Below are 8,545 nucleotides of genomic sequence, written 5' to 3' on the forward strand. Positions count from 1 at the left end.
TTAAAACACTCCCTAACACCATACACAAAAATAAACTCAAAATGTATTAAAGACCTAAATGTAAGGCCAGATACTATAAAACTCTTAGGGGAAAACATAGACAGAACATTCTCTGACATAAATTGCAGGAATATCTTTTTTGATCCACCTCCTACAGTACGGAAAATATAAACAAATGGGACCTAATGAAACTTAAAAACTTTTGCACAGCAAAGGAACCCATAAACAAAAAGAAAAGACAACCCATAGAATGGGAGAAAACACTTGCTAATGAAATGACAGACAAGGGATTAATCTCCAAAATATACAAAGCACCTCATGCAGCTCAATATATTTTAAAAAATGACCCAATCAAAAAATGGGCAGGGCTTCCCTGGTGGTGCAGTGGTTGAGAGTCCACCTGCCGATGCAGGGGGCATGGGTTCGTGCCCCGGTCTGGGAAGATCCCACATGCCGTGGAGTGGCTGGGCCCGTGAGCCATGTCCACTGAGCCTGCATGCCCGGAGCCTGTGCTCCTCAAGGGGAGAGGCTACAACAGTGAGAGGCCTGCATACCGCCAAAAAAAAAAAAATGCGCGGATGATCTAGATGGACATTTCTCCAAAGAAGACGTACAGATGGCCAAAAAAGCACGTGAAAAGATGCTCAACATCACTAATTATTAGAGAAATGCAAATCAAAACTACAAAGAGGTATCACCCCACAGTAGTGAGAATAGCCATCATCAAAAAATCTACAAACAGTAAATGCTGAAGAGGGTGTGGAGAAAAGGGAACCCTCCTACGCTGTTGGTTGTAATGTAAATTGGTAAAACCATTATGGAGAACAGTATGGAGGTTCCTTAAAAAATTAAAAATAGAGCTACCATATGATTCAGCAATCCCACTGCTGGGCATATATCTGGAGAATATACTTTGAAAAGTATGCATGCTACTTTGAAAAGATACATGCTAAAGCAACTATACTCCAATGAAAATTAATTTTAAAAACATAAAATAAGATACGTGCACCCCAATGTTCATTGCAGTAGCATTTACAATATCCAAGACATGGAAGCAACCTAAATGCCCATCAACAGATGAATGGATAAAGAAAATGCAATATATTACTAAGCCATAAAAAAAATGGAATGAAATAATGCCATTTGCAGCAATATGGATGGACCTAGAGATTGTCATACTGAGTGAAGTAAGTCAGTCAGAGAAATACAAATATCATATGATATCGCCTATATGTGGAATCTAAGAAAAAAAAAAGGTACAAGTGAACTTATTTACAAACAGAAATAGAGTCACAGATGTAGAAAACAAACTTATGGGCTGAGGTGGCGGTGGCTGAGACAACCCCGGTGGTGGCGGCGATGGCGGCTCTGGAGGCCACAGTCCCGGTCCTGGTTTTGGCCCCAGCCCCACCATGGTGACACTCGCTGAGCTGCTAGTGCTCTTGGCTGCCATCCTGGCCATGGCCTTGGACTACTTCGTCAGCACTGACGTGCACGCGGAGGAGTGCTTCTTCGAACGGGTCACTTCGGGCACCAAGATGGGCCTCATCTTCGAGGTGGCCGAGGGCATCTTCCTGGGCATTGATGTGGAGATTACAGGGCCTGATAATAAAGGAATTTATAAAGAACACTGGGAGTCCAGTGGGAAATACACATTTGCTGCTCACATGGATGGAACATGTAAGTTTTGTTTCAGCAATAGTATGTCCACCATGACTCCAAAAATAGTGATGTTCACCATTGATATTGAGGAGGGGCCCAAAGGACAAAACATGGAAACAGAAGTTCACCAGAACAAGCTAGAAGGAATGATTAATGAGTTCACAGTAGCGATGACAGCTGTAAAGCATGAACAGGAATACATGGAATTTCGGGAGAGAATACACAGAGCAATCAATGGCAGAACAAACAGCAGAGTGGTCCTTTGGTCCTTCTTTGAAGCTCTTGTTCTAGTTGGCATGACATTGGGACAGATCTACTACCTGAAGAGATGGTGTGTGTGTGTGTGTGTGTGTGTGTGTGTGTGTGTGTGTGTGTGTGTGTTTCTTTAATCTGTTAATGTGGTGAATCACATTATTTTTACAGTTAAAATTATCTGTATTCTGGAAAAGCCCAACATGGTTATCATATATTATTACCATTTTTATGTATTGCTAGTTTGTGTGTCCTAATATATTTTTTAAATTTTTTAATATTATTTATTTTTTTATACAGCAGGTTCTTATTAGTCATCAATTTTATACACATCAGTGTATACATGTCAATCCCAATTGCCCAATTCATCACACCACCAACCCCACCCCACCCTGGATTTCCCCGCTTAGTGTCCATACGTTTGTTCTCTACATCTGTGTCTCAACTTCTGCCCTGCAAACTGGTTCATCTGTACCATTTTTCTAGGTTCCACATATATGCGTTAATATACGATATTTGTTTTTCTCTTTCTGAATTACTTCACTCTGTATGACAGTCTCTAGATTCAACCACTTCTCAACAAGTGACCCAATTTTGTTCCTTTTTATGGCTGAGTAATATTCCATTGTATATAAGTATCACAACTTCTTTATCCATTCTTCTGTCGATGGGCATTTAGGTTGCTTCCATGACCTGGCTATTGTAGATAGTGCTGCAATGAACACTGGGGGGCATGTGTCTTTTTGAATTATGGTTTTCTTCGGGTATATTCCCAGTAGTGGGATTGCTGGATCATACGGTAATTCTATTTTTAAGGAAGCTCCATACTGTTCTCCATAGTGGCTGTATCAATTTACATTCCCACCAACAGTGCAAGAGGGTTCCCTTTTCTCCACACCCTCTTCAACATTTGTTGTTTGTAGATTTTCTGATGATGCCCATTCTAAATGGTGTGAGGTGATACTTCATTGTAGTTTTGATTTGCATTTCTCTAATAATTAGTGATGTTGAGCAGCTTTTCATGTGCTTCTTGGCCATCTGTGTGTCTTCTTTGGAGAAATGTCTATTTTGGGCTCCTGCCCATTTTTGGATTGGGTTGTTTGTTTTCTTAATATTGAGCTGCATGAGCTGTTTATATATTTTGGAGATTAATGCTTTGTCCGTTGATTCATTTGCAAATATTTTCTCCCATTCTGAGGGTTGTCTTTTCGTCTTGTTAATGGTTTCCTTTTCTGTGCAAAAGCTTTGAAGTTTCATTTGGTCCCATTTGTTTATTTTTGTTTTTATTTCACTTACTCTAGGAGGTGGATCAAAAAAGATCTTGCTGTGATTTATGTCAAAGAGTGTTATTCCTATCTTTTCCTCTAAGATTTTGTAGTGTACAGTCTTACATTTAGGTCTATAATCCATTTTGAGTTTATTTTTGTGTATGGTGTTAGGGAGTGTTCTAATTTCATTCTTTTACATGTAGCTGTCCAGTTGTCCCAGCACTGCTTATTGAAGAGACTGTCTTTTCTCCATTGTATATCCTTGCCTCCTTTGTCATAGATTAGTTGACCATAGGTGTGTGGGTTTATCTCTGGGCTTTCTATCTTGTTCCATTGATCTATGTTTCTGTTTTTGTGCCAGTACCATACTGTCTTGATTACTGTAGCTTTGTAGTATAGTCTGAAGTCAGGGAGTCTGATTCCTACAGCTCCGTTTTTTTCCCTCAAGACTGCTTTGGCTATTAGGGGTCTTTTGTGTCTCCATAAAAATTTTAAGACTTTTTGTTCTAGTTCTGTAAAAAGTGCCATTGGTAATTTGATAAGGATTGCATTGAATCTGTAGATTGCTTTGGGTAGTATAGTCATTTTCACAATATTGATTCTTCCACTCCAAGAACATGGTATATCTCTCCATCTGTTGGTATCATCTTTAATTTCTTTCATCAGTGTCTTATAGTTTTCTGCATACAGGTCTTTTGTCTCCCTAGGTAGGTTTATTCCTAGCTATTTTATTCTTTTTGTTGCAATGGTAAATGGGAGTGTTTCCTTAATTTCTCTTTCAGATTTTTCATCATTAATGTATAGGAATACCAGAGATTTCTGTGCATTAATTTTGTATCCTGCAACTTTACCAAATTCACTGATTAGCTCTAGTAGTTTTCTGGTGGCATCTTTAGGAATCTCTATGTATAGTATCATGTCATCTGCAAACAGTGACAGTTTTACTTCTTTTTTTCCAATTTGGATTCCTTTTATTTCTTTTTCCTCTCTGACTGCCATGGCTAGGACTTCCAAAACTATGTTGAATAATAGTGGTGAGAGTGGATATCCTTGTCTTGTTCCTGATCTTAGAGGAAATGCTTTCAGTTTTTCACCATTGAGAATGATGTTTGCTGTGGGTTTGTTGTATATCGCCTTTATTACATTGAGGTAGGCTCCCTCTCAGCCTACTTTCTGGGGAGTTTTTATCATGAATGTGTGTTGAATTTTGTCAAAAGCTTTTCCTGTATCTATTGAGATGATCATATGGTTTTTCTTCTTCAATTTGTTAATAGAGTGTATCACACTGATTGATTTGCATATATTGAAGAATCTTTGCATCCCTGGCATAAATCCCACTTGACCATGGTGTATGATCCTTTTAATATGTTGTTGGATTCTGTTTGCTAGTATTTTGTTGATGATTTTTGCATCTATATTCATCAGTGATATTGGTCTGTAATTTTCTTTTTTGGTAGTATCTGTGTCTGGTTTTGGTATCAGGGTGATGGTGGCCTCATAGAATGAGTTTGGGAGTGTTCCCTCCTCTGCAATTTTTTGGAAGAGTTTGAGAAGGGTGGGTGTTAGCTCTTCTCTAAATGTTTGATAGAATTCACCTGTGAAGCCATCTCGTCCTCGACTTTTGTTTGTTGGAAGATTTTTTTTTTTGCAGTACGTGGGCCTCTCACTGTTGGGGCCTCTCCTGTTGCAGAGCACAGGCTCTGGTTGCACAGGCTCAGCAGCCATGGCTCATGGGCCTAGCCACTCCATGGCATGGGGGACCCTCCCAGACCAGGACACGAACCCGTGTCCTCTGCATCGGCAGGCAGACTCTCAACCACTGCACCACCAGGGAAGCCCTGTGGGAAGATTTTTAATCACAGTTTTAATTTCATTACTTGTGACTGGTCTGTTTATACTTTCTATTTCTTCCTGGTTCAGTCTTGGAAGGTTATACCTTTCTAAGAATTTTTCCATTTCTTCCAGGTTGTCCATTCTATTGGCATAGAGTTGCTTGTAGTAGTCTCTTAGGATGCTTTGTATTTCTGTGGTGTCTGTTGTAACTTCTCCTTTTTCATTTTTAATTTTATTGATTTGAGTCCTCTCCCTCTTTTTCATGATGAGTCTGGCTAATGGTTTATCAATTTTGTTTATCTCCTCAAAGAACCAGCTTTTAGCTTTATTGATCTTTGCTATTGTTTTATTTGTTTCTATTTCATTTATTTCTGCTCTGATCTTTATGATATCTTTCCTTCTACTAACTTTGGGTTTTGTTTGTTCCTCTTTCTCTACCTCCTTTAGGTGTGAGGTTAGATTGTTTATTTGTGATTTTTCTTGTTTCTTGAGGTAGGCTTGTATAGCTATAAACTTCCCTCTTAGAACTGCTTTTGCTGTATCCCGTAGGTTTTGGATCATCGTGTTTTCATTGTCGTTTCTCTCTATGCATTTTTTTATTTCTTCTTTGATTTCTTCAGTGATCTCTTGGTTATTTGATAACATATTGTTTAGCCTCCATTTGTTTCTGTTTTTTATGTTTTGTTCCCTGTAATTTATTTCTAATCTCATAGCTTTGTGGTCAGAAAAGATGCTTGATATGGTTTAAATTTTATAAATTTACTGAGGCTTGATTTGTGACCCAAGATGTGATCTATCCTGGAGAATGTTCCATGCGCACTTGAGAAGAAAATGTAAATTGCTGTTTTTGGATGGAATTTCCTATAAATATCAATTAAATCTATCTGGTCTATTGTGTCATTTAAAGCTTCTGTTTCCTTATTTATTTTCACTTTGGATGATCTGTCCATTGGTGTAAGTGAGGTGTTAAAGTCCCCCACTATTATTGTGTTACTGTTGATTTCCTCTTTTATAGCTGTTAGTAGTTTCTTTATGTATTGAGGTGCTCCTATGTTGGGTGCATATATATATATATATATATAAATATATTTATAATTGTTATATCTTCTTCTTGGATTGATCCCTTGATCATTATGTAGTGTCCTTCCTTGTCTCTTGTAACATTCTTTATTTTAAAGTCTATTTTACCTGATATGAGTATTGCTAGTCCAGCTTTCTTTTGATTTCCATTTGCATGGAATATCCTTTTCTATCCCCTCACTTACAGTCTGTATGTGTGCCTAGGTCTGAAGTGGGTCTCTTGTAGACAGCATATATATGGGTCTTGTTTTTGTATCCATTCAGCAAGCCTGTGTCTTTTGGTTGGAGCATTTAATCCATTCACATTTAAGGTAATTATCGATATGTATGTTCCTATGACCATTGTCTTAATTGTTTTGGGTTTGTTTTTGTAGGTCCTTTTCTTCTCTTGTTTTTCCCACTTAGAGAAGTTCCTTTAGCATTTGTTGTAGAGCTGCTTTGGTGGTGCTGAATTCTCTTACTTTTTGCTTGTCTGTAATGCTTTTGATTTCTCCATCAAACCTGAATGACATCCTTGCCAGATCGAGTAATCTTGGTTTTAGGTTCTTCCCTTTCATCACTTTAAGTATATCATGCCACTCCCTTCTGGCTTGTAGAATTTCTGCTGAGAAATCAGCTTTTAACCTTATGGGAGTTCCCTTGTATGTTATTTGTCATTTTTCCCTTGCTGCTTTCAATTATTTTTCTTTGTCTTTAATTTTTGCCAATTTGATTACTACCTGTGTCAGCGTGTTTCTCCGTGGGTTTATCTTCTATGGGACTCGCTGTGTTTCCTGGACTTGGGTGGCTATTTCCTTTCCCGTGTTAGGGAATTTTTCGGCTATATTCTCTTCAAATATTTCCTCTGGTCCTATCTCTCTCTCTTCTCCTTCTGGGATCCCTATAATGCAAATGTTGTTGCATTTAATGTTGTCCCAGAGGTCTCTTAGGCTGCCTTTATTTCTTTTCATTCTTTTCTTTATTCTGTTCCGCAGTGGTGAATTCCACCATTCTGTCTTCCAGGTCACTTATCCGTTCTCCTGCCTCAGTTATTCTGCTATTGATTCCTTCTAGTGTAGTTTTCATTTCAGTCATTGTATTGTTCATCTCTGTTTGTTCTTTAATTCTTCTAGGTCTTTGTTAAACATTTCTTGCAGCTTCTTGATCTTTGCCTCCATTCTTTTTCCGATATCCTGGATCATCTTCACTGTCATTATTTTGAATTCTTTTTCCGGAAGGTTGCCTATCTCCACTTCATTTAATTGTTTTTCTGGGGTTTCACCTTGTTCCTTCATCTGGTACATAGCCCTCTGCCTTTTCATCCTGTCTATCTTTCTGTGAATGTGGTTTTTGTTCCACAGGCTGCAGGATTGTAGGTCTTCTTGATTCTGCTGTCTGCCCTCTGGTGGATGAGGCTATCTAAGAGTCTTGTGCAAAATTCCTGATGGAAGGGGCTGGTGGTGGGCAGAGCTCAGTAAAACTTTAATCAGCTTGACTTCTGACGGGTGGGGCTGGGTTCTTTCCCTGTTGGTTGTTTGGCCTGAGGCAACCCAACACTGGAGCCCATCGGGGCTCCTAGGTGGGGCCAATGACAGTCTCTGTGAAGGCTCAATCCAAGTTGCACTTCCCAGAACTTCCGCTGCCAGTGTCCCCGTCTCCATGGTGAGCCACAGCTGCCCGCCCCCCGTCTTTGCAGGAGACCCCCCCCAACACCAGCAGGCAGGCCTGGCTCAGTCTCCCCTTGTGTCCCCGCTCCCCTTCCTGGGTCCCGATGCACACACTACATTGTGTGTGCCCTCCAGGAGTGGAGTCCCTCCCTCCTCTAGTCCTGTCGAAGTCCTGCAATCAAATCCCGGCAGCCTTCAAAGTCTGATTCTCTAGGAATTCCTCCTCCCATTGCTGGACCCCTAGATTTGGAAGCCTGACGTGGGGCTCAGAAACTTCATTCCATTTGGTGGACATCTGTGGTACAAGTGTTCTGCAGTCTGTGAGTCACCCACCCAGCAGTTATGGGACTCGACCCTACTGTGATTGCACCCCTCCCACCATCCGACCGTGGTCTCTCCTCTGCCTCTGGATGTGGGGCATCTTCCCTGGTGAGCTCCAGTGTCCCACTGTTGATGATCGTCAAGCAGCCAGTTGTGATTCTGGTGCTCTCACAAGAGGGATTGAGAGCACATCCTTCCACTCCTGAAGAGACTTTTTTGAAGTCCAGAGGGTTGTTTAGAAAGGCTTTTTCTAATGATCCCAAACTCATAATTCACTGTTTACCAAATGTCTTGGTCATAATATTGTCATTAGTTTCTATGTTTTTATTTTCTAAACTGTACATTCACAGCTTATGTTTCTTTGTGATTAATATATATTGGGGAGAAACATTTTTTAGGAAAGTCATAGTGAAATTTGACATGTGATTGGCATGATTTCATATTTGAATTCTTCCTCCATTATACAGGTCCTTCCAGAACTCA

General features: G+C 39.8%; 1 pseudogene; it reads left to right on the plus strand.

Annotated features, from left to right (window-relative positions):
• Nucleotides 1–1,412: 1,412 nt before the first annotated feature.
• Nucleotides 1,413–8,301, plus strand: LOC103070627 (transmembrane emp24 domain-containing protein 2-like; annotated as a pseudogene).
• The last annotated feature ends 244 nt before the right edge of the window (nucleotides 8,302–8,545 follow it).

The sequence above is a fragment of the Lipotes vexillifer genome, unplaced genomic scaffold (assembly GCF_000442215.2).
Source record: "Lipotes vexillifer unplaced genomic scaffold, Lipotes_vexillifer_v1.1 scaffold2091, whole genome shotgun sequence".
Lineage (NCBI taxonomy): Eukaryota > Metazoa > Chordata > Mammalia > Artiodactyla > Lipotidae > Lipotes > Lipotes vexillifer.